Consider the following 26,884-nt stretch of genomic DNA (forward strand, 5'->3'; position numbering starts at 1 on the left):
TGATTATAAGGAATTGGGCACCGAATTGTCTGCCAAATTCTGTAAAAAAGGTTACCCCCCTACACTCAGTATTGAGGCTTTCACCAAACATGGCAAAAACTCCGCCGCTACAAAAATACATGCCCATGACCAGTCAAACTCCATTAGGTTTGTAACTGGTTATAATACGGCATATCGCAAGATTACCAAGATTTTCGAAAACATTGGCACATTTTGCAACTTGATCCCCGTTTGGCACCCAGTCTTCCATCTGCTCCCCAGGTCACATTCAGAAAAGCCCGTACGCTCAAAAATATTCTAGCTCCCAGCAAACTCTCAATGTCCTCTCAAAACAAACAGGACATTTGTTCCTTTTTTGATAACAGAGTTGGTATTTACAAATGTAAAAAGAAAGGTTGCTTGACATGCCAATTTATTACCCATGGTAAATCACAAATTACTGATTCGAAAGGGATCTCTTATGACATTCGCCATTTTATTACTTGTGCCACAGATCATGTGGTTTATGTGCTCACATGTCCCTGTAAACTGATATATGTGGGCCGCACAATACGTCCTCTACGTAAACGCATTGGAGAGCATAGAAGGGTCATAAAGATGGATGTGACAAATACAGTGTCCCTAAGCATTTTCTTTGCCATCACAACAAGAATTTTAGTGTCCTAGAAGTGATGGCCATAGAACACATTCCCAAAGGAACCCTTACTGACAATGAGCGGTTAGCCCTCCTATGTAAAAGGGAAACCTTTTGGATCTATAAATTTGGATCTATGGTACCAAATGGCCTTAATGAGGACCTTGAAGTACATAGTATCATCAAAGTGGTAACTTAGGGTTCTCAATATATTCTATAATAAAACATCCATCACTATCATTACATGATTATTATCTTTGATATTTTATATATTATTTTTCATATTTTATATATCTAATACCACTCTATTTATTCGGTCCATAAGAGTAATTACTGAATTGTATTCATATTTATTTTCCTGTTTATTACCACATATATATATATATATATATATGTATATGTATATATATATATATATATATATATATATATATATATATTCTTATATTTGTATTTATCTAGATTATATTATTAATTTTTTTTTCTTTAATATATATATGTATACTTTATCTTTTTCATTATATTGTTTTATTATATATACCTATGCAGGTTTTTTTTATAAAATATGTATGTAGTTTTATTATATTTATGAATATTATTAGCACTAATATAATGATAATTTTCCTATTCACCATTATAGATATGAATAGGATTATTGACAATCTTTCCCACCATTCCTATGTTTTATTGCTGTCAGCAATGTTTTGGAGATGTGAACTTATCCAGCTGGCTAATGAAGCTTCATTAAGCATCCTTCCCTTCCCCCCCCCATTTTTTTTTCCCCTTGATTGTAATATGATAAAATATTTTATAATCTTGCACATGCCACTTTGACACAATTAAGCCCAAAAGGTTTTTATTATGGTCATATTTAGGTTTTAATCACACTTTGTTCCTGTCCTTATAATGTTTTTTATATTTCAATTGCAATCCGATCCTGTTGTGAGACGAGCTGTCCGCTCTTGATTATCCCTTTGATTATCCCCCTGGTTGTTAAGCCGGCCCCTTCTGCCGTGCAGGTCTCCTATAAAATGGCCGATTGCTGGACATTTCACAGACTTGATAAAGCGCATGTGTGCGAAACATGTTGTCCTGGCAACCGGCCTCTTCCTTCTAAAGCTGCGGCTCCAGCAAGAATTCCCCCCCTCCGTCTCTCCACATCATGGTGACGTCATCCAGGACGCTGGGATGTCGGATACACGTGGTCCCTGCACTGACAAGTATTCTACTCCACTGCTTCCCTCTGAGCGGACCGGCCGTCCATCTTGGAACCTGGCTTCTTAAAGCCACAGGCTGGTTATTTATTTTTTACCATATGAATTATTAAAGGCACACCTCCATATAAGGTGTATTACTTTGATCTTTATACAAAAAACGCTTTTTCAATCAGATTGTATTCCAAAATTATCCAACCAGATGTACACAATGGTAATCCAAGCAAAAAAAAAAAAACAAGCTAAAACTAAAGGAGTGACCATTTTGATCTCCAAAAAATTGCCATCGCACATAGATGACTCCCTCGTAGACAACGACGGCAGATATATTTTTATCAAAGGTTCTCTCTGGGGGAGACCCATCACCCTTGCCAACATTTCTAGCCCAAATATGGCTCAGGTTGTATTCTTTCAAAAAGTTATTCAAGCACTCCCTACCTTTCAGTCCGGCATACCCGTCGCGGGATGTGACTTCAACCTTCCACTCAACCCCTTGGAAGACACCTCCAGTGGCTCTTCCTTGCTACCTTTTTGAGCTCTCAAAGAAATCAAATTACAATTACATGACCTCCTGCTCCATGACTCCTAGCTACACCCTGACACCAAAGATTAAACCTGCTTCTCCTCACCACACAAGCGCTATTCTAGAATAGTCTATCTCTTTCTGTCTCAAAGAGACCTCCCTCTACTGACAAATGCAACTATCAAAGCGATGGTTATCTCTAATCATCACACGATAATGATGACTCTTCAATTTCCTTATCAATGTCAACATACCAAAACTTGGAGATTGGAGTCTTCGCTTTTCACAGATACTGCACATGACTCTCAAATTCTTGATTGCATACAGCACTTCTTTCAGGAAACCGATACTCCAGAAGGGTCTCCACTTGTACAGTGGGAAGAATACAAATGCGTAATACGTGGAACCCTTTTAACTCTTGCGGCGGCATGTAAAAAAGCTACACAAACCTCTCAAACATGTCTATTGCAGACAGTGCGGGCACTTGAAACGACTCACAAACACACACTATCCCAGAATGTACATATAGATTTGCTTCACACATGTACAAAACGTTTGGAGAAACTAGGCAGTAATTTAAAATGTAAGTTTATTCTTTCACAGAAGCTTTTCTATGATCCAGGTAATAAAAGTGGCAAACTCTTGGCTAGAGCTCTTCAAACCAAAAAACAGAAGTCCATTATCTGCCAAATACGCACCCCCCAGGGAACATCAGTGGTGATCTCCCCAGGTATTGTGGCACAGTTTAAGAGATATTACTCAGGCCTGTTAATTTACCCCCTGTGCAGTGACCACCTGCTGACCAGAGGCCTAGAACAGAAATCTTGCACAACTTCCTATCAAAATACAGCCCAAAACCTCTTCCCCCATGCTACGGCACATACAATTGATAGTCAGCTGATCATTGAGGAATTCACAACTGCATTTAGGCAACTGAAACCAGGGAACACACAGCGGTCTACTACAAGACATTCTCAGAGGACCTGGCATGCCCTTTCCTATGAGTGTACAACTCCCTGTCAAACCTAGACATAGATATGACAAACCTTTCTGAAGCCCACATCATTGTAATCCCGAAAGCTGGGAAAGACCCCACCTCAGTAACTAACTATCGCCCTGCTTGAAGTGGACATAAAGATCTTTGCCAAAGTAATAGCAAACCAGATTTTACAGATAGTAAATCCTCTCTGCAAAATACCAAGTAGGGTTTGTCCCAGGTAGGGATAACACTATTAAGGCAATTATCATCCACCACTGGCTTACCACTTCCAAAAACCAAGACTTCTTTCTTTCACTGGATGTGGAGAAGGCGTTCGACAGACTGGCATGAGAATACCTGAAGGCTGTGCTTCAGAAGCTAGGCCTGGGAGCCCAACTGTTAAATTTCATAATGGCTTTCTATGCTACACCTACAGCTAGAGTCCATGCTAATGGCCACCTGTCGAATGCCTTCTCCATCCACAATGGCACCAGACAAGGATGCCCTTTATCCCCACTTTGTTCATACTTATGTTGGAGCCTTTTCTTAGCATTTGAGTGAATGAAAACATCAAAGGCATATCAATCACTGCAAAGCAGTACAAATTAGCTGCCTTTGCTGATGATATCCTGCTCTTCTTATCTGAACCCCATATTACCTTACCCAACCTACTGCAAGAATTCCACCTCTTCCACTACATCTCAGATTTCAAAATTAACTTTAGCAAATCACATGCCCCAAACATCACCCTGTGAGCATCGTCAGTTAACCTCCCTGGCGGTATGATTATTTCAGATTTTTGGTGCTGAAAGCGGTACCATTTTTTTGCATGGAAATATGTATTTTTTTTATTGTAGGCTGTAATTTTTAGGAAAAACTCACTGAAATCTGTCCGAACAAGAGTCTAGTAAACATCCCGGGTATGATAAAATTTGAAACACAAAATCATAAATTATAATTTAATAAATAATCATAAAAATAATATAAAAATAATAAAAAATTGAATTCAATAATATAATCAAACCAAAAACACTGAAATGTGAAATAGAGCGCCAAGTTCGCACATTGCTGAGCTCAGTTGCAAAATCGTTTTCAGTTTCTGATGACGAATTTCCTCCACGAATCATTATCACTCAATTCTGTAAGTGGTTCTGATTTACTATCGCTGTTCTCTAGCTGATCTAAACCGCTTTTGACCTAAAGGGACACTTTTTGGACGCCATGGACATTTCTCAGTTTCCAGGCAGAAAGAACAGACAAAATGCAGGCAGGGCGCAGGACAAAGCACTAGGGACAATATGTATGTGAAATAGGTTGAAACAGCAATGTTTTACTGTGTAAAATGAAAAAAAAAAAAAAAGACATTTTTTAAAATTTTTAAATTTCCGGCGGCGGCGCCCGTACGTCCCGACGTCACAGGGACAGGACACAGAAGCCGGATGCCGGCATCGGCCGGAGGAGATGGCCGGGGACGCTGCAGGGGACACATCGTGGGAGCACAGGGTAAGGTAAGTGAAGAACACATGCCGGAGCAGCGCCGCATGGTATTCCCGAGTGTAGCTCGGGGTTACCGCTTTTGGTACTGAAATGTTACCCCGAGCTACACTCGGGAATACCGCCAGGGAGGTTAAGCTCTGCCGTGATAACTTCCCCTTTACCTGGCAATTGGAAGCCATCACTTATCTGGGTATACAATTACCAACCCAGCTATCAGAGCTGTACATCAGAAACTACTTACCCACTATACGCACCATAACAGAAGACCTCAAAAGATGGGGCAAACTCATATTTTCTTGGTTTGGTACAGCGGCAGTTCTTAAAATGAATGTACTTCCACGCTTATTATATATCCTTCAAGCTGTGCCAATTGACCTACCTCAAACATTCTTGCATGCTTACCAAAAGACATGTACATGGTTCTTATGGAACCGAAAAAGCCCACGCATTAGCTATAGTCAACTAACTCTACCAAAACAGAAAGGGGGAAGAGGCCTCCCAAATCTCGAGAAGTACTATTGGGCATGCCACATTTCCAGAATAGTAGACTGGCACGCACACCACAAGATAAAAGATTGTATTCACCTAGAGTATTACTTTTCAGACTTACCTTTGAAAACTCTCCCATGGCTCACCAGTAAACACCTCTCAAGTGCTCTCTGAAACTACCCGCTAATTAGACCAACCATCCTTAGTTTTCATGAGGCGTGTAAAAAAACTGAAATGTCTTCAATCCCGGGTCCCATGACACCTGTCTGAATGAAACCTTACTTCCTGCCGGGGATGTCTTCCCTATTCTTGTCAGATATAGAACCAAATGAGGTTCTACAAGCCCATCAATTCTTGTGCGGGAGTATTGAGAGATTGGGAACATCTCGTCTCACAATGGCCCAACGTGTGCCTTACTCCCTAGACATATCTCCAGCTTCATCACTTTCTCACATCTCCAAATTCCTCAGAAAACATGTCTCGTACCCTGACAGCGTTTGAAAACATGTGCCAACAACATGTCATATCCAAAGTACATTCCCTCCTAGATGCACACATGCCATCAGGCCCGGGGAAAGTGTGGGCTAACTGGTTCAGAGACCTACAAGTAGACATTCCTCCGGAGATTGGGAACAAATTTTCCAAGTTGCATGTAAAGGTTCAGTAAATGTTGCAGCCCAGGAAACCAACTACAAACAGATGGTACTAGACCCCGAATCTGTTGCATACATTTGACCTGGCCCTCTCCGACAGATGCTGGAGGTCCATCAAAAACAGTCACACTTTTGCACATTTGGTGGGAATGCCCAGTGCTCCACTCTTTCTGGTTTGAAGTTCACTCTATTATATGCCATGTTACATCTGATTCTTTAGATCACTCTCCAGCCCAGTATTTATTACACTATCCCACACCACCTTTTAGGACGTACAACAAATCACTGGCAATGCACTTGGTCAATGCAGCCAAGGCTTGCATACCGATACATTGGGGAAACCCCCTAGTACCTTCCCTGAAAGAGTGGATTGCACATATAAATAGAATTGAGAAGATGGAGGAACTAATACATATTGCCAAGGAGTCCCCATTCAAATTTATAAAAACTTGGGTGTGCTGGCTTCAGTTTCAGACTGAGGCTTTTTGCGAGATAATGGTTGAAGCATCTTAACTACACACCCCAGTAGGTATCATCGGTTAGCTTGACATGTCCTCACTCAGAATCCCAAACAATCCTTCACCTGACTGAAAGTGCAAACTCTTTTCCTCATACCTCATTACCTCCCCATTCATAATGACTAAGCTCCCACATGACTGTCTGAGCTACTCAGGAAACAGGGATAGGACAAGAGATAGTCAGACCTAACGGAGATCTCCTTACCCCCTAACCCCCTTCCTCTCACCCTTACAAACATCTGTGGGATGATCTGTACCCCTTTCTGTCCTAATGCTTCCTCCTTTTCCCATCTCTTCCTTCTTCCCCCTTTTGAAAGCCCTCCCACACTTTGCTCTCACCAAACTCTATCCCCCTTCCCCACTACCCTTTTTTTTTCTCCCAATTTTTTTCTCCATATTTTCTGCTCCCCCCTGGTGAGCTACTCGACTACTGGACTAGCACATCTATAGAAGGAAGGCTAAAGTGCAGATAGTAATTTTAACGCCCGGCCGCTGTAGATCCCTCTGATCTCAACAAACTTCAGTCTTCTCATACTCTGGGACAGAGCAACTGCCAGTCCTCCTAGACTCTTCTAAACATATGACTATAAAATGCTCTACCCCTCGATGTGCTACTGTTGAACCTCCCAATACATTATCATGTTACCATAGTACTGGCTATATGTTAAATGACCTTTGCTCCTACTCTCTTTGTATAGTTACTTTCCCCTTTTGTTACTATCATACTTGAAAGTTGTAACACTATATCTGTATTTGCTGCTTATATTCAAATAAAATATTATTTGATTTAAAAAAAGGGCAAAATAATACCTAGATATGCTATCTTTTTTATAGATACACTATTATATATTTTTTATATTTTAACCATCATGTGGACATGCTAACATGACTTATATTTCTTGTTAACTGTTTTATATAAAATACTTATAAAAATTCATGAAACAGGAAAAAAAGTAATGTAATGCAGCCACCAGACCCAAGGGCTAGTGAGCTGCAATATATTACAATTTTGTACTTGGGTCTAATACATTTTAAACTTATTAAAACTGGAGCTGGATTATTATCTTTGTATTTCAAGTATACCTATATGTACTACAATATGAATACAGCATCTACTATACCCAGTAAAATATTCTGGACCTTCAAATGCATTAATCTTGAATACAAAAAAAGAATTGTTTTCAAGTAACCTTACCACTTTTGCTTTCTGTATATAAAAGAATACTCACAATTACAAGTTGTTTTGTGCCACTAGAACTGACCTATATGTGTTCTAAATTGACAACAGGGATTCTCAAAGCTTCTTTTATAATCATAAAGTAAAAAAATAAAACTAAATAAACTATAAAGTGCTATACAGCGTGATGACCTTCTGTTTTCTTTCGCTCTGCATTTATGATGTGCCTTGCTTCCTCATTGAGAATACCTGTGCAGAGCTTATAATTGCAGGAGAATAAACCAGCCTCAATAAATTGCTCTTGAAATGCCACATGCTTACAGCATTTTTATACAATCCCTTGAAAGTAGATGAAATAAGAAATGTTGCTCATACAAAGATATAATGTTGTTTTCTTTACCCACTTCACTTTATTCTTGAAGCTCTGCTCATAATAGTAATGATTTTCGATTTAACTCTTTGTTTCTTGGCATCATAGTTCTGGATCCTGTTTTTATATCTATTATTGATTTTTTTACATGCACTGAATGATGGTTTGTGCTTACACCATTTATGATGATGGATTTTCCCATGGTGTTATGTAAACAAATGTTACAATGTTATGAACATAAGGCATTTTCCTTTAAACTTGGAGGTGAAGAACTTTTTTGATATTCATATACTAATTTTAACGCAAATTTAACAGTTTTTAAAGTGGTAGTAAAGTCTTTGATGAACCAGGGTGGTTTAAGACATAATGTTACCGTTTCTATCACTTGACCCTCCCTTTTGGATTGTAAGCTCCAAGAAGCAGGTTTCTCTGATTCCTCATGTATTGTATTGAATTGTATTGTAACTGTACTGTCTGCCCTCACGTTGTAAAGTGCTGCACAAGCTGTTGGCACTATATAAATCCTGTATAATAATAACAATATGCATTACCTACTAGCACATTATGGAAAACGTATCGTAGCACAAAGTTCTCCAGCAGCACCCTGTCACCATTTACTAAGTTTCCATCTTCACTCGGTCTTTCTTTCAGATTCGTGGGCTCCAGGCCATTTGAATGGCCAAGCTGAGATGACATTACTCTTGTGCATGTTCACGGAAGTCACAGTAGTGGCACAGAGCTTTGAAGGGATGCAGGCCATCCCTTCACAGCACAGTGTGCATGCACTGGTGATGTTACAGGCTGCTTCCCATGGGAATATCTCATAAACACTGCAAGTTTAGGATATATTCACTGAACCTACAGGTAAGCCTTATTATAGGCTTACTTGTAGGTATACGTAATTAACATAGTAAGACCAAACTACCAAATGTTTGAACTTACTGCAGACTAGATGTGTTTTGGTTATTCTACGATGGTGACCCTACCTGCAATAGATAAGGAAATATTCATCACAAGTACCATCCTGCAGCTCACTGTATTCAGCCACATCTTTTGTTGTCACTATACTTATCTACCTTGAACACATCATGGTTTTCTTCTCAAATACCCTAGAATAGGTATATCTCACCCATTGTCATTTTAGTTTGGTGTTGGTACAGTGTTTTCAGCTCTTTGCCATCACTATAGAGCCATGGAAGCCATGGCCCACAAGTCTGCATTAGCTGTATAATGTAATATGTAATGTGATAGGCAGAGTAGAAATTGGATCCAATTCTCAGCATGACAGCCAAAATTTGCTGCAGAAAAATACCACACATTATATATATTATATAGTGTGTGTTTATGTATGCATATAAGTGATGCAACAATGTCATTTACTTTATGCCCCTGTATGTGTGTGTGTACAGTATATGTACCTATACACCTACATGGTGAGGGAAACTTTGCCATACCATTTCCACTAAATGTATAAGTAATTATATCGATAAATATATTTGTATGTGTAAATGAACATATTGGGAATTGATACTTTTTCTACTTTTTCTCTATTAATAATATAGACTTTTAACAGTATCTCTAGTAGAAGAATGTTAGTTATTTGACACCTGAAGTGCTGTTATGTATTTTAATGCATTTTCCACCATTAATAAAATGCATGGATACGTTTGATCAATCCAATTATTCCTGTACCTATGTAAGAAATGGCTATAATTTTAGCCCAATATGAAGAATCTATTCAGTTACATATGAGTAGTTTTCTAATGCTTTATAAATGGACCACATAATGTTGTGAAATCATAAATACATATATAAAATAAAAGAAGCAAAACTTAAATATTTACTATAAACTATTTCTGTTTTCAGAAAGTAATATTTGGTTGAGAATGATAGTTAAATCCGTTCAGCAAAATGACGTATATACTATTCAAATACCCTGTCAAAAGACTTGGTCTGTTATACAGTACTTTTTTCATTATATCTTGATCATGCAGAAATTCTGTCACTGAATAAGACACCTCATAATATAACATACCTAACTGATGGCAGCATTCTGAACTTAAAAAAATATGAACATGATGCATTTCTATTTCCTATCATCTGATTTAAAAAGCATAGAAAAACTTGGCAAATCCTAAAAATTTTCCAAATTGCAATACCGTTGAAATGAAGGTTTCATGTGGTACTTGCAAATACCGGTAAATTAATATCAGTGCTATGCTGGGTTGTGATAAATGGGATATTTTAGTGATAGTAGTGATGATGGGGAAATGTTTATCCTTAACAAAGATGTAGTACCAGCACAGGTATAGGATTTAGGCTTTGACTGTAGTGGGATAGAGCCCAAGAAGTGACCTTTCCTTGGAAAGAGGTGGTTAGTTCATATGGGGTTCGTAAACTTGTCAGTAAATTGCTAGTGAAGTATCATAAAACATAATTTCCCTGAATACTATTCTCTTGTAAATACTCTTGGCAGATTAAAGAATCATTATATTGGTTTTGAGCCATTTTTCTTTTTTCATTTATTATCAGGACTAATTTATACAGGGGTTAGACAAAAAATGGAAAACTACATGATTTGCAGGTGTGAAAGTGACAACATGTTAGGCATTGAAAGCAGAAGTGATGTAATATTTTTTTGCTTCGGCTGCATTATGAGACACCTAGCTAACAGGTGGGAGGCCTCACTTTCATCCTTCAATGAGTGCGCTGCTAGTAATATGGAAACGTCATACTGTAGCTTACCAAGCTTCAAAGAGGGCAAATTCACCTGACAAATCGTATACTGATCATATATAGAAGATGCTGCAAAACATACATTATTAGAATATCAATACAATGACAATTCAATAAAATATGCAGAGAAGGAAGTTGATAAAATATAGTAAATAGGAATACAATAAAAAACCCAGTATATAAAATTGTAAATATAACCTCTACTAAGCTGGATTAGGCAGGACCACCAAAAATGCATAAACAAATTATAAAAATACATGAAATTCATATACAGAACATGATGAAAGCAAAAAATGCAATTGAAAAAACAGTCAGGGTGGGGCATGCATTATGGATTTCAATGTCTTCATTCAAACCATATAAGGATAAGGTGAGAGAATCCAAAAAGTTTCCCTCTAACAGAGCCTTCTGAATCTCTTCCCTTTGGCAAATCCAGTGAAACAGCTTTTGTACCAAATACCAATAGGGGGTAGGGGTTGGTTTACTGTAGGAAAATTCTGTAGACTGTGCAGTTGCATGTGTTTACCCCAGAGCTTAGTAAATGTGATAAAATTCTGCTGATTTTTATGTTATTCATTTATATTAGTCTCACAATATGTATGCACAATTACATTTTGTTCAACCAGATCATGAATGATGATGTCTAACATCAATATGCTTGTATTCTTGTATTGATCTTCACATTGGTGGCAAGTTTGATAAATCCTTGCTTGTCCTCATATAAGATTGTAGGCTGAGGCATTGGCTCTCAAGCAATTCATAACCACACAGTTCCTTGACTGGCATAGGCAGCAGCAATGTATTCTGCCTCTGTAGAAAACAAAGTTACTGAGGTCCGCTTCTTGCTGGACCAAGATATAGGACTGTTTTCTAATTTGAACAAGCAACCACTTGTGGATTTGCCAGTACTTAGGTCACCCGTCCTATCAGAGTCCACATATCCTATGAGGTTCAAATAACCAACTGTAGACAGCTTTAGACTCTAATCCTTCATTTATATGAGATGTCTCATGACTCTAACTTATGTCCAGTGTCTTTGACATGGTTCACTCATGTGTCTACAAAGAAGCGACATGTCAGCTGCAATGTCTGGATGTGTAGTGGTTGAAATATATAGCAATGCCCCACTGCGTGTCATTAGTGAAGAAGATCCTCATCCCCTTACATTTTTAGATTACTTCTAGTACTTCTAGAGTACTTACTTTGGCTTTAGCCATGCCAAACTGCTGAAGCACTGCCTCAATTTTAGATTTCTGATTTAACAGGAAGCTGCTGTCTTCTTTGCACTGTACATTAATTCCTAGGTAATATGTCACATCCCCAAGGTCTTTAGTCTCAAAAATGTTAGCTAAGCACTGAAGTCAACTTTTCAACTTCCTCATCCTTTTTGTGAGCAACAATCAAGTCATCCACATAGAGTAAAAAATACATATATTCAGAATCTATACATTTTGAGTATAGACATGGGTCATCTCTGCTTCCTATGAATCCTTCGTCTAGAATGACTGTTTATTTTTAAATTCCATGCACAAGCTAATTGCTTGAGTTTCTAAAGAGATTTCTGCAACTTGCACACAAGATGCTCTTCTCTATTTTTCATGCATCTTTCTGGCTGTGTCATATACATTTTATCTTCGATATTATCATTAAGAAAAGCTGTTGTGATATCATGGTGCTTTACAACCATTTTCTAAGAAGCCGCCACAGTTGAACCGTGACAGTTAACAAAGGTGGCTGTTAACTGTCACAGTTTAGTGTTCTGAAAATACTTTGTTTTGCAACTGTAGAAAGAATATCATCATAATTCTCACATTTTTGTGCCTAACGTTTTGCCATTAACTGTGCTTTGTACCTGCAGACCTTGCCTTCAGAGCCACAGCTGATTGCACACATACCATGAGGTAGTTTTGAAAGTGTCCATGTCTGCAGTTCACTAAAAGATGTCATCTTTTCACCAGCAGCTCTGATCTACTTTTGTTTCTCATGGGTAGGAAGTCTCTGCATCTCATCCCATGAATATGGCTCTGGTTTTAATACAATGCGAGCAACATTATCACTTCTGGTGCATTTTCTGATTAAAGCCTTTTGTGGCCTGGTTTCTTCTTTTACAGTATTTGTATTGTCTATTTTAATTTCTATTTTTGTGTCACTTTGTTGCTTATCTTCATGTGACATTGATGTGGAATTTCCCTCCGTTTGAAGTGTTTGAGTTAGTTCATGATATTTTGAACACACTGAAATTTAATCTGTAATTTTAGCCTTTGCAAGTAAGATATCGCCTTTTGTGATGGCACAACTGTCACCTTGGAAGGTTACTACATTGCCTTGTTTTTTGAGATTCTTCACTGATGAAAGATTATTTTTAAGAGCAGGGGCATACAGGACATTTTTCACAGGTATCTTTATGGTGACACTCTTGGAAATAGGACAGTAAAGAAAACACAGTAAAGAAAACTGTCTCATATTCTTTCTAATTCCATTATTTGGCCATTAACTGTGGTGATTTTGTCCATTTTACTCTGGCCAAGGTGAAAAAATAAATATCTGTAATTTTTCATGTGGCTTGTAGCTCCCGAATTGACACACCATGCCTGCAAAGAAAAACATATTCATTATCTGAAGGAAAATCAGTTTCTTCCTTCACACTTTTGGCCTTTCATAGTTTAGCTTTTTTTTTGCATTCTAGATGTTCAGATTCTGCAATCTGCTTTTAAATGGCCTTGTTTCTTGCACACAAAACATTCACTTGTTTCATATTGCATGTTACTGTTTGTATTCCTATTTTTTATCTTTAAAGCAGACTCTGCAACAGAAGCACCGTCACTATTTATGATTTCTATGTTATGCTTATATTCATCCACAAGCTTTATTTTAATATATTCTAATGCCAATTCATCATCTGGACGTGCATCAAGTGCTGTGAAAAGTGTTTCATAACTTTCTGGTAAACCACTAAGTAATAGTGCTGTGACATGAGAATCTGTTAGAAACTCTTTTATTTCTTTTCTTTACCTCTCAGGTGTTCAACCATTTCTAGGGTGTGCCTTATGTAACCCTGCATATCCTGGCCTTATATCAGCTTGATTTGATATAGCTTTTTAATTAAATACAGTTTACTAATGAGATTCACTCTTTCATGTACCTTTTGAAATTCTTCCCACATTTATTTATTGGGTTCACACTTACATACAGTATATGTTTGATTTGATCATCTTCTATGCTAAGAGAGATTGTGCAATGAGCTTTCTGACCTTCCTCTATCCCCTCATCTGAAGGGAGCTCTGGCCTGACTTCATTAATACATTTCTACATACCTTCTTTTATTAGTAGCATTTTCATCTTCAATTTTCAAAGATTGGTAGTCCTAGTTTGTCAGGTTTGCAAATGAAAGCTTTGTTTCAGCTGTGTTACTGGCCATGTTCTTTAATTCTGTTGCAGTCTCCTTTCTGTTGCTATATCTTGCACTTCTTTTGCTTTATCAGGCTATGGCTGGGTGACTTGGTGGGTGTCTGGGCCAATAATCTGTTAGAGACTCTGTATATAGCCCTACAGAACAGAGAGTGCACAGCCCACATGTGTTTATCTGCTGCTTCTCTAGAAACAGGAACTTTTATTCTGTTTTACCACAGAGATCAGCTTCAAGCTTATGTAGTTGTTGCACAAAACACATGATCACTGTATTCCAACATTATTTTTTATGAAGTGAAGCTTGATCACATTCACTAAACTCCTGGGAAAATTAGTGCAACTTGCAAGGTGCACAGTCTATTTGGCTTTAGTAAATCAACCTCAATATTTCATTAAACTGTTTATTACATTGTGCTTATTCTCACTGAAACTAATTCATGGTGCAATTTTTCTACATGAACCCATGGTTGCACAAAAGGCAGTACACAACATGTGCAAGTAAAAAACTGGTTAATAGAAAAACTATGTTCCCCCTCTTCTCTTGAAACTTTTTTCTCCATGTAATAAAAACAGCTTGGGATGGTTGTTTAGGAATTACACAGTTATCTGCAGTCATGTTTTTAATAGACTGAGGTCTCCTAAATACTTCCTTAGGTTCTTCAGGTAAACACGATTTTAAAAGGAGATACTGCATTAAAATATTCCAATTAGAGTCCAGGATGATGCTAACACTATTTCAGCTTATATTGAGCAATTCCACCCACATTCATTCCTCCATAAACCTATACGGTTCAGATGTAACCCCAGGGGTCCCCAAGCTGAGTCCTCCCTCAGCTGGGGGACTCCTGATGTTATATCTGAGCCATACAGGTTTATAGAAGAATGAACATGGGCTTGTATCTCTGAATTGTAAATGTTTGTCCCAATGGACCCTCAGCTTGTTATTATTTGAATAGAAATATTGTGCTCTTGTTTGACTATATATTATGTCTGGAGGATTGATGATAATTGAAGTTTTGAATGAGCGTGGCAAATTTTTCAGGGGTTTCACATCCTGAGACAGATCTGACAATTTATGATAATGTACAGATGAACTATTTTCTGTTGGGAAGCCGTGCTGGCTCTTGTGGCATAACATCCGTCCAAACAACAGCTCTTGCATAATATACACCAGCGGGATTTAAATGTGGTCAGACATATTTTACCTCAGTGTCTGACCACATTTAAATCCCACTGGTGTATATTATGCAAGCACTGTTGTTTGGACGGTGATTTACTACTTTGACGGCAAGCTTAGTGAAAGTTTCAGACACATCTTTGCAGTTATACCAGTGGCACAACAGGTGTGAGGCTTATGTGATACCCGATAAGCGTACAACCACTCCATTTCACCAAGTCTATGGGATATGCTACCAGCATGTTCGCTTAATGTCTTTCAACAAGTATATGAGCTATGGTAATGACTTTTTACATTTACATGTGCCTCCCCTCTCGAACCTCTGACATTGGCTTCTTTTTTAAGGTTTCCTTTTCTTTTGGATGCATTCAGATTTAGTGTTAAATCATCTTTGGCTCCTGATGAAGTGGATTAAATCTAAGAAACACTTCGAGCTTTCAGGGAATCTATATCTGTATTTCGCAATTTGTAATGTATCTTAAGTTGTTGCTCTCAAGGCAAATGAGATTTTAGTTATACAATTTGATGTAAAAAATTGTTTTATTGTGTATGTATCAATAAAATGTATATTTTTTAAGAATGGTTGTACTGAACCCTGAAAGTCCCACCATGTCAAATGTCTGTTTAAACTCATCACTGCCATCTCATCTTAAATCTGATTTAATATTTTATATAGTTCTGCACCTATCAAAAAGACTACTCTTGGTGTGATACAAACCCTTTACACCAAGTCAAAAATTAAATCAAAATACTAAAAAAAAATAAGGGAGAAACTGCACTCCTATACTATTGAAAAAAACTACAAAATGGTTATTTTGCAAAAATCACAGAACACTTATTAACCCAACTCCCCGCCTAACACCACCACCACAACCATTAAAAATGCTGTTAACATAGTGAGACCAAATCACATTCCAAATAGCTCCTTAAATGTCTAGTCACCCCATGTATGTATCTGGAAATCTCACAGCAGAAATGTGGGAAATATACAATCATCCATCAGCTATATTCAAACTTCATTGTTTTGTGCTCTATGATAAAACAGCCAAGTACATACAGTTTGATGCATCATGCCCACATCTTCGCTTGATGTGGGAGATCCCAGCAGTCGTCTTCATCAGGATGCCCACTGTGCATGTGTAAACCCTTCTTATTTAAACCTTGTACTGTGGGTGGGGAGAGCTTACTTACCACTACTATTCTTGGATAGCTATTCTCCTTCACCCCCTACACCCACCATAACATAGCTAATGTATAACACCTTCTCAGGTATTTATTATAATTTATCATTTTCAAGCCTTAAAGGAACATACCCAATTTTAATTTCTGGTTATGTTCCTTTGGTTGAAGATCTGAGAGTTTATAAATCAGAGCACATTCCCTTTTTATCCTCAACCATGTGCTATACACTCTTCCTGCCATTTCAGTAAGAGTCTTTCATTTCTCATATGCTTCGAGTGTATTACTCTTTCTGTAAGTCCCTGAGGGATTAAGCCTGATTTTATATATTGTTCAATGCTCATCGCATTCCATTTCATTTTTAATTGCTTTTATAATCAAATTCTTATGTTTCCTGAACAGTGCTCTTATGTTTTGCCCTGGAATTCTAAATTCTTCTTTTCCTGGGGTTTCAAATACTGATCTCATATCATTCTCCACCTTTGCCTGCATAAAAACTGCATATTTCAATTTCCATGCATACAAATGGTGGAAGTTTAGGAGCAGGTCACACCGTGTTCATATGTCTTTTCAACAATATTCATCTTTGTATTATCTGAGGGGCAAGCAGTGAAAAAAGTAAAAAAGCCTCCTTAACAAAAAATGTAAAAACCTATGTACAGTATCTATCTATCTAAAACCTCACTATTGCAGCAACTCATTTTAAATTTAATTCAATATTATATTTAGCGTAGCACCTATCAAAAAGATTAATTCTAGTTTGGTGCATATATACCATTTACACATACAAATTAAAGCAAATGACTGAAAAATAAGGGTAAACTGCACTCCTAAACTATAGAAAACAATCTAAAAAATTGTTATTTTTACAAAAATCATAGAACACTTGTTCAACCCCTCACCTCCTCCACCTTCCATACACCACCCCATTTAAAAAATGACAGATCTGTCATTTAAAGATACTCATTGGATCTCTCACACGCCCATACTGCAAACATATGGCACTAGGCTGTCATAATTTTGCTAGTATAATATTACAACCCACAATTGTTCATCAGTTACTTGTATTCTTCACAAAATAGAATCTTCCACAGTACTGTATCCATTCATTATAGCAATATTTCTCTCATTGCAAAAACCAATATGTATGGATACAATGTCCATTTTTTCATTGTTGATACTTTAATGCCTGTTGTGCTGAAAATTATTCATAGGAGGTCCTAATATGTTTGCTGGAGGCGCAGAGAGGTGGAATAAATTATAGATCCATTTCATATAAGCCACCCTGTAGTGAGAAATCGTATGATATTAATGGAATATAATATGCAAATCATACTTAAATCCTATATGAACCTGAGAATTTAAAAACGATGATGAGAACTGATGAGCCTAATATTCACAGCAATAAAAGATATTGTGGTTAATGGATGAAGAAAATAAAACAATATTGCTCCTTGTAACAAATGTAACAAATGCCTAATAAGGATGAGCTTAATGTACCTGGGTTCAGTTGGAGGCAGGTTCAGTGAACATTAAAGATGTTTGGGTGCTAAATCTATAAACCCCATTGATGTCAATTTGGAGGCAAATGTTAAAAATCAGTTCCAGCCTTTTCTAGGGTAATAGGCAAAGCATTGTCAAGCAAATGACATGAGAGGCTAGGCACTGCCCTGGGGAACATGTATCATTGCAAAAAATGTTTACCAAACATTTACAATTCCTTTAAATATAATGCCTGGGGGAATCCATTAACCTGCCTATGAAGTGGCACATCTTTACAATATATACAACCACTTCAGCAATACTGACATTTACTAAGAAAAACTGCTGTTTAACCTCTTGCCGCCTACTCACAATATATGTACTGCTGGCATTCCTGTCATTTATGGATGTCACTATACCCTGTCAACTCCTCTGTATTTCAGATAAAGTTTGCTGAACCTACTACACTATGGGCACCTGTTTTCTGGCTCCTCTATGGAGCTATTAAGCCTGCAGGTTACCCCAGTGACACAGCGTTACCAGAGGAAAAGGAGTCCTGTACTCAAGCTGAGCACCTAATCCAGCCTTAAGGGGACCTCTGGATCCAGCAAATCTCTTTTCATTCCCTACGGCTTGATGACTACACCATAGAGGAAAAGTTCACCGGATCATCCTGCCCATCTACAGATACCTTGATGGTTTATATTATATGCACATTATCAATGCGCTTCTGGTGAGTGCGCACTTTAACTATTGGCTGGTGTCACAAGTCTATCTGCTGCTGATTTCACTATCCTGGGATTTTATTTATATTTGCACTTTATCAGCGGACATTCACAATAGTATATCCATACAGGTTGTTCTGTGCTAGCAATTTTTATCATTTTCATATCTTTTAGTGCTACACCCCTATTATACTGTTTACATTGAAGGTTTTACATTGGCACCTTTTGGTGTTTTAGCGGGTATTTTATAGGAGCGCTCACTATCTTTTCTATCATACATGGGCAGCAGCTACAGGCTAGGCAACATACCCGTATATCACCCCCTGTTTATGGGTTTTCAGGCGAGCATGTAGGTTTCAGCCAATGATTTTGGCTATATACTTGCTGATCAACTATGGACAATCATAGCACAGAGTTCTGTGTTACAAACACACAGAACTCTGTACACAGAAAGCAACCTGGCTGTTTCTTCTCCCTGTAATCAACCCTGACTTCAGGGTGAAAAAGCAGCCAGATCTGTGAGTAAAAGCAGCACACATTATACACATTACACAGTTAACCCCTTCATTGCCCTTTGATTTTAACTTCTACCCAGGCAGTGTCATTAGTGGGGCAGCACAGTGGCTAAATGGTTAGCACTTCCACCTGGCAGCACTAGGATCATTGGTTCAAATCCCAGCCATGGCACCACCTGCCTGGAGCTTCCATGCTCTCCCTGTGCCTGCGGGGCTTTCCTCCAGGCACCCCGGTATGTATGAATGTAAGCTAGGGACCTTAGATTGTACGCTCCTTGAGGGTTAGGGACTGATGTGAATGTACAATATATATGTAAAGCACTGCATAAATTGACAGCTCTGTATAAGTACCTGAAATAAATAAATAAAATAAATGAGTACAGTGTACAGTATTATCACTGATCATTGTATTATTGTCACTAGCGGCATAAGTGTCAGTTAGTGTCCCTCCCAGCCAGTGTCTGTTAGCACCAGATTGCCCACCACACCATCACAGTTTCATATAAGACACTGATTACCGCCAATACTAGTATATTATCTATAAATGTGTAAATTTCAGTATATATATACCATAGTTTGTAAATAGTATAACTTTCACACAAACCAATTAATATACACTTATTGGGATTTTTTTTTTTACCAAAGACATGTAGCAGAATATATTTTGGCCTAACTTTATGAAGAAATAGCTTTTTTTTTTCAAAATGTTGTCTTTTTTCATCTATATAATAAAAAATAAAAACCCAGAGGTGATCACATACCAGCAAAAGAAAACTCTATTTGTGTGAAAAATTGATATAAATTTCAATTGAGTATTGTGTTGCATGACCAAGCAATTGCAATTTAAAATAGCACCATGCTGAATAAAAAAATGCCCTGGTCATGAAGGGAGTTAAACCTTCTTGAGGTCAAGTGGTTAAATTGCTAAAATTCTATTTGTAAAACAAACAGCTGGGGTTCCCTTAATCTATACTAGACACTCTATATGGTCAGAAATAGATGTTAGCTGGGGATCCTGAACAACAAAAATGGTGTGGAGTTCTCTCCATAATTTTTACTAGGCCTTTCAGGTCTTGTATGAATTTTAAGTGGAACCCCATGCCAAAAAAACAAAAAAAATGGCATGCGGTAACTCCCAAATTCTATACCAGACCCTTCTGGTTTGAAATAGATTTTAGTGGAATCTGTAGCAAAAATCTAGAAAAAAGTATGGGTTCCCCCAAAAATTCATACTAGATCCTTATCCAAAGATACAGCCTGTCTGGCCAGAAAAGATGGAGAATGAGCATCTGCCCCCCAAACCATACCAAGCAAAATAACCTCAACATGTGGAGTACCTTTCAGAGGGCATTCCCCTGCAAAGCACCTTGTTCCCGTGTTGATCAGGATAAGGGCCTCTTCTCCACAGCTCTGGACCATAATGCCCAGGATGTCATTGGCCAAATATGGTCCTGGTACTTATATTTTATTTACATAGTATTGGTACCTTATATGTGGTGTTTTACTGTATAGAGGCATAAGGTCTTAGTTATGTATAGGTGGCAGTTGAATTGTTGTATTAGATACAATGCAGTCAGGTGTGGGCAGCATTTTCCAGCTTCCAAGATGGCGTTGAGTAGTGCCGTTCATGTAGGAAGGGCGGTACATAAGGAGTCGATGCACAGACGTCCTTACCCTTCTGAAAAAGTCAAAGGAAGTGACGAAACGCGTCAGGAAAACGTGACGTCATACGCATCGACGTTGACCGGAAGTGCGATCGCGGCCATCTTGGAAGTGGGAACATGCGGTTTATGTTTCCCTGAACCTGTCCATGTGCATACTGCTTGTGAGGAGGAGCTGTTACCACGAAATTTATGTGAGTTTTAATAAAGAAGAATACCTTTTATATTGTGACTGGTTTTCTGGAGGAAAGTGGAGGAGAAAATCATAATCGTTGGAGGAAATCAATGAGAGGAGATTGTAACCCAGAGTGGTTAATCTGCCCTGCTGTCTCTGCTATAGGGTAATTACCCATCCATATTAGAGTTGGAGAGTGGTGGTTTGGTTATCACTTTTATACATATATATATATAGGGTGTGGTGTGATACACTGGCAGTGTTATCTGTGGAGTGGTTTTTCACACATTGCGTGGCATATCCTATGTGAATGTGTTTTCACTCTTATTGTCATTTCACTTGTATGTGTTTTGACACTTGGTTAGAGTATACACATTTATTTTATTTTGCATGCTGCACAGGGAGTGGCACGTGTGTTTTACATTATTTAAGGTATGACACTATGTCGAGTTTTTTTCTTTTTTTGAGGTGCATGAATATCAGGATTTGCGGGTATTAAGAAGGTTTTGGTGATGAAAGAAGAAGAAAAAGTTTGAGTGTTTGTATTACACTTGTGAGGATTATTATTTTTTGGGACTTTTTGATTTTATTTTTATTTTTATTTTTATTTTTGGACACGGTGGGATTTTGGACATAATTTTTTTTATATATAATTTTTATAATTTTTTATAAGTTTTGATTTATTTTTTGATTTGATGTATTTGCTCATAGAAAAGTCACATATATATTGCATATCCAATGATGTCACCGGGATAACCCTGCCCCTTTGTTTTTATCATCTGTCATCCAGCAGAGCAATCAGTCATCGAAAAAGGATTGTGTTGGTGGCCATGGCTATTGTCATCAGAACAGAAAATAATAGAAACTCCAAAATTTTAATTTAGCAAGAGAAAAGAGAAAATCTTCTAATCGAGTCATCTGTCCTGGTGGTGTCACTGGGGTAGGAAGTCAGAGAAATTTCCCAAATGGGAAACAGACAGAAAAAAAAACATCAAAAAATGCATGCCTCAAACAATACATGTGCATGAGGTCTAATCTCTGTTAACTTTTCCATTTAATATGGACCTTTAACAGCACCCCAAATTATGATAATCAGAGGTTTTTATGATAAATCTTAGAATAGTTTGGGTAAATAGTCAATGTCATGTATGATTGGCAAGAAGTCAACCTGTTCCAAAAGTTACACAAAGGATTATAGCTTTGAATATTCCTTTCAAGTCTAAGGGAATTGATGCTGCTACTCATAAATGAAACTGCAATTTCAAAATCATGCACAGCTTCCTGCTCATTATGCTGTCAGTGAGTCACCCCTTTATCAGGTGGGAAGTGATCTGTTTTCAATGTGCAATCTCTTTTTTACCAACTCTTTTTCTTCCAGCTCTTATGTTAAGTATTAAAGTTTGCAAATGTAAAGGACCATTAAAGTTCAAGTGCTTATAAAGGTAATGTCACGTGTCTATCTTTTAATTTTTCTGCCTTTGAAAAAAGTTTCTTCCCAGTAAATTACCAAGAAATAATAATTTTAAAAGACCCTATTAACTAGCACAGAAACAGATGGATATTGAAGAATCTGACATTCATGATTTCTGTATTTCTAAAAAAAATTACAAAGTAGTAACATAAAAGGAAACAAACATTGACTGCAGCAGCATATTAATAGATCCACTAATATACTCGTGGGTGTAACAGGTAGAGATTTTTTCAGACTCATGTGGTTAATTGAGAGTTGGGCTGCCAAACCCTATTTCTTCTTGATAGGTTGTCAGGGTGATTTGTTTTTTTTGTGATAGGATAGAGAATCCTTTGGAAAAAAAAGTTGATATTGCAAGAAAAAGTGTGATGACATTTCAGACTTTTGTGGATGATAACTTGCCCTCTGCATGGTGATTTTATACATCAAAATATAGGAATTGATTTAACAAAACTGGAGAGTCCAAAATCTGGTGCAGCTCTACATAAAAACCAATCAGCTTCCAATTTTTTTTGTCAAAGATTAATTGAACACGCTGACTGGCTACCATGCACAGCTGCACCAGCTTTTGCACGCTCTAGTTTTAGTAAATCAACCTCACAGTATTATTAAGGTCCTGTATTTTAGTCTAAAGCTGCCCTTTTCCCTTCTTCGATATTCAAATTCTCCTACCTTAACAGTGGCCTGTATACTTCGAAAACACATTAACATAAATAGCTTCTACTGCAAAAATGTTAGAGAGAACAATTTTATACTCTAACATTTGTTATACATATTTCAATTCCCTCCCAGCTTAAGTGGTCCATCAGTGCTACTTTATCATATAAACAGGTGAATTTGAACAACCCAAGCAGTAGGTGTGACACCTAGCCAATAGCCAGACCACTGGGTAGAAGTATTTTGGTTAAGCATAGTAATTTTGTCAAAAGTATAACAGTATATATGCCATCTTGCATTTATTAGGCTCCATTTGTACATCTGACAATAGAAGCACTTTGCAGGAGTAGAAATATAATGGTCCCTTTAGCCAGAGACTGTATTTTGCTTATGTTATAAAACCAACCCCCCCTTCCGCAAAGTTGCCCGGGGGCTGTGATCCTTGTTGTCAATAGACATGTGAAATTAATTTTTTGACCTGTTTTTCAGATGACAATTTAGCTTTCAGAGATTTGGATGTATTAGAATTTCCAAATGCATATAAAAACAAATGGGAAATGTTAAAAATTAATTCCAGCCAGTACCCCATACTCATGCACATGGAGGGGTGGGATCTCAGAGTCCCCTTGTTAAAGGGGGCTTCCAGATTCCAATAAGTAACCCCCATACCCCCATAACCACCAGGCCAGTTGTGGGGAAGAGGCCCTTGTCTGCAAGACTGGGGCAAGGTACTTTAGGGAGTGACACCTCCCCCAAACCACCCCCTAAGTTAAGAGCATGTGACCTGGTATGGCTCGGGGGGGGGGGTGCTCACTTTCCTGGCCAAACTGCATGCCAATTACAGCAGCCCTTTACCATGTGATCATCTGTGTCCAATCACAGCTGTCACAGTGTAAACAGACTCAATTCCTTTGCCGGTTACCGTCTTTCCTTTCCTCACAGAGACCATGTATGAGGGAAGGAGAGATAGGTCTTTGAGGGGCACTAGTACAGTATTTTACAGTGCTACACAGTGCCCTGATAATCAGTGAAGGCTCACCAGTGCCCTGATTATCAGTGCAGCCCCATCAGTGCAGCTTTTCCATCCCCATCAGTGCAACTTATCAGTGCCCATTAGTGCAGTTTATCAGTGTCCATCAGTGCAGCCTCATCAGTGCCCATCAGTGCAGCCTCATCAATGCCCATCAGTGCAGCCTCATCAGCGCACATCAGTGAAGAAGAAAAATTACTTATTTGAAAACTTTTTTTTGTTTCTGTAAAAAAAATTTGCAAAGGTTTTGGTCTTTTTCCATTGATTTAGCAAACAAAAAAAACACTCCAGTGGTGATTAAATACTACCAAAAGAAAGCTCTATTTGTGACAGCACTGAAATCTGAAAATTGGCATGGGCAGAAAGGGGATGAAAGCATCTGCTATTAAAGAGGTTATCAACCAGCTATTCTTCACAATAAATTTGGATTGAATTTGAAATTATTGAATCCTTCCAATACCAACGCATATATGAAATGATTGAGAAGGATACAAAATGAATTCCACAAAGGAATCTGTTCAACATAACGTTTATGATAAAACAAAATTATTCAGTTAACAAAATTAAAATATCCATGGTGCACATGTCTAGTTGTCAATATATCTCTTGAAAACGAATGCATGCTGGTGCAAATTTATCCTCAGATATTTCAGCTGTTCTCAGTTAACAGCAAGGCACTTTTCAGGTACCACCTTTGAAGCACAAAAGGATTTGTATTTCCTTCCAAGAAAGAAATTAAATAAATAAATAAAACTTGAATCACTTAAGCTCTGGAAGACTTTACCCCCTTCATGACCAGGCCATTTTTTGCTATTCAGCAGTGTGCTACTTTAACTGGCAATTGCACAGTCATGCAACACTGTACGCAAATTAAATTTTGTATAACTTTTTTCACAAACAGAGCTTTCTTTTAGAGGTATTTTATCACCACTGTTTTTTTTATTTTTATTGTATAAAACAAAAAAGGTTGAAGATTTTGAAAAAAGTGCATCCTCTTAGCCCAAGCAGGCACAATGACATGGTTGTGCCTGCATGTGCCACCCCACCACAGTACATATACTGGGGTGGGTCGACAAGTAGTTAAGATAATTTTTCAACCAGTAAAACATTTTTACTGTGACTGTTAGGCATCCCATACATTGATCTGTTTTTTTTTTGTTAAACCAGCAAATGAGTGGTTGTTGGATTTCTCCCTGCTGGGCTATTGTATTCTGAATACAGGTAGATATCCCCACCTTCAGAATACACTGAACAGTGTTACAGGCTATAGCCTGCAGTGCTGACTGAGTTGGGAAAATCTAACAGGGAGGTTTTACTCTGGTAGATAAACTTGTGTGCAGCCTCCCTGCCGATATATGGATCAAAATTCAGCCTTTCCCTACTGAACCGGCCAAAATTGGATTCATGTATGGCCAGCTTTATTGCCCTGATGTATCAAGCTGTAATGACATTTATGGTGTGCTAAATAGTACTTGAGGTGCTAAAAAGGTAAATAGTAATATTGGCTAAGGGACCACTTTATCATGTCTTAAGTACACTTTAGTGTGTCCTACGTGGAATAACATCTGTCAAGGTTACCCCTAATGCAGGTGGTCAGGCACTATAGCTGGCCTTTGTGTTTTTCACCTATATCAGCCCCCTTTCCCATAAGGCAAGCAGGCATACTGGTACATGGTTGTCTCAAGGCTTATACACAATGCTATAATGCCTATCAGGTGCAAACTGGGCACTGCAATATATTACTTGCAGTTTGCAGCAGTCAGTGTGGTTCAATGACAATCCAGGTACAAGGCAGGTAAGGTTCAGAGTAGTCAGGGTCAAATCCATAGTCAAAATGCAGGCGGAGTTCAGAGAATAGTCAATATCTGATCCAAAGTCTTAAACAGAGGAATCTAAACAGCAGAGTAGAACAGACAAACTTAAGCATGTATTATACACACTATTACAAGCATGAGACTGCAGGCTTGGCTGGCTTAAATTAGGTGTGCTCTATACCCAGAGATACATCAATCACCTTGCAGGTAGACAGACAGACAGGAAGAATGTATCACAACCCACACCAGGATGCTGTATTGAGACCAGCAGGAGTGATGATAGTAGCTTGATGAATCAGAGCTACAGGTCACCTGTAGATTGTCATCACACTAGTCAAATAGCCAGTGATCAATTTCCAACAAGTTCCCAGAGTCGAATTCCCAGAGTCTGGAAATAGATGGTGCCTTCTCATAAAGCCAGTCAATAGCCTGTGCTTTTTTAAGTTCAAGCTGAAAAAAAATTAATTATACCACAAACATTAGATATTTACCAAGGTATCCAATTATCTCTACTTTAATTCAAGCTAAAAAGTTTAGTTTCTGAAGACACAGTTTAAATGTATGGGTAATGTAAATCAGAGAGGTATATTCCTAAAAAAATTGACATAGCGATTAATTCAATAAAAAAGTGCATGTGCACTTGCTGTATGCACATAGGGCAAGACACAAATAATTTCCTGTGCTGATCAAATGGTTTTCATCGATTTAAAATGGAAAATACCAAATTTGCCATTAGATGGTGTTGCTATTGTATATACAGTGTAGGAAATAAGTGGGCCAAAATGCCTCCTGAGATGTGT

This window comes from Staurois parvus, unplaced genomic scaffold, assembly GCF_062004578.1.
Source record: "Staurois parvus isolate SC_StPar_1 unplaced genomic scaffold, SC_StPar_1.0 ptg000145l, whole genome shotgun sequence".
NCBI lineage: Eukaryota > Metazoa > Chordata > Amphibia > Anura > Ranidae > Staurois > Staurois parvus.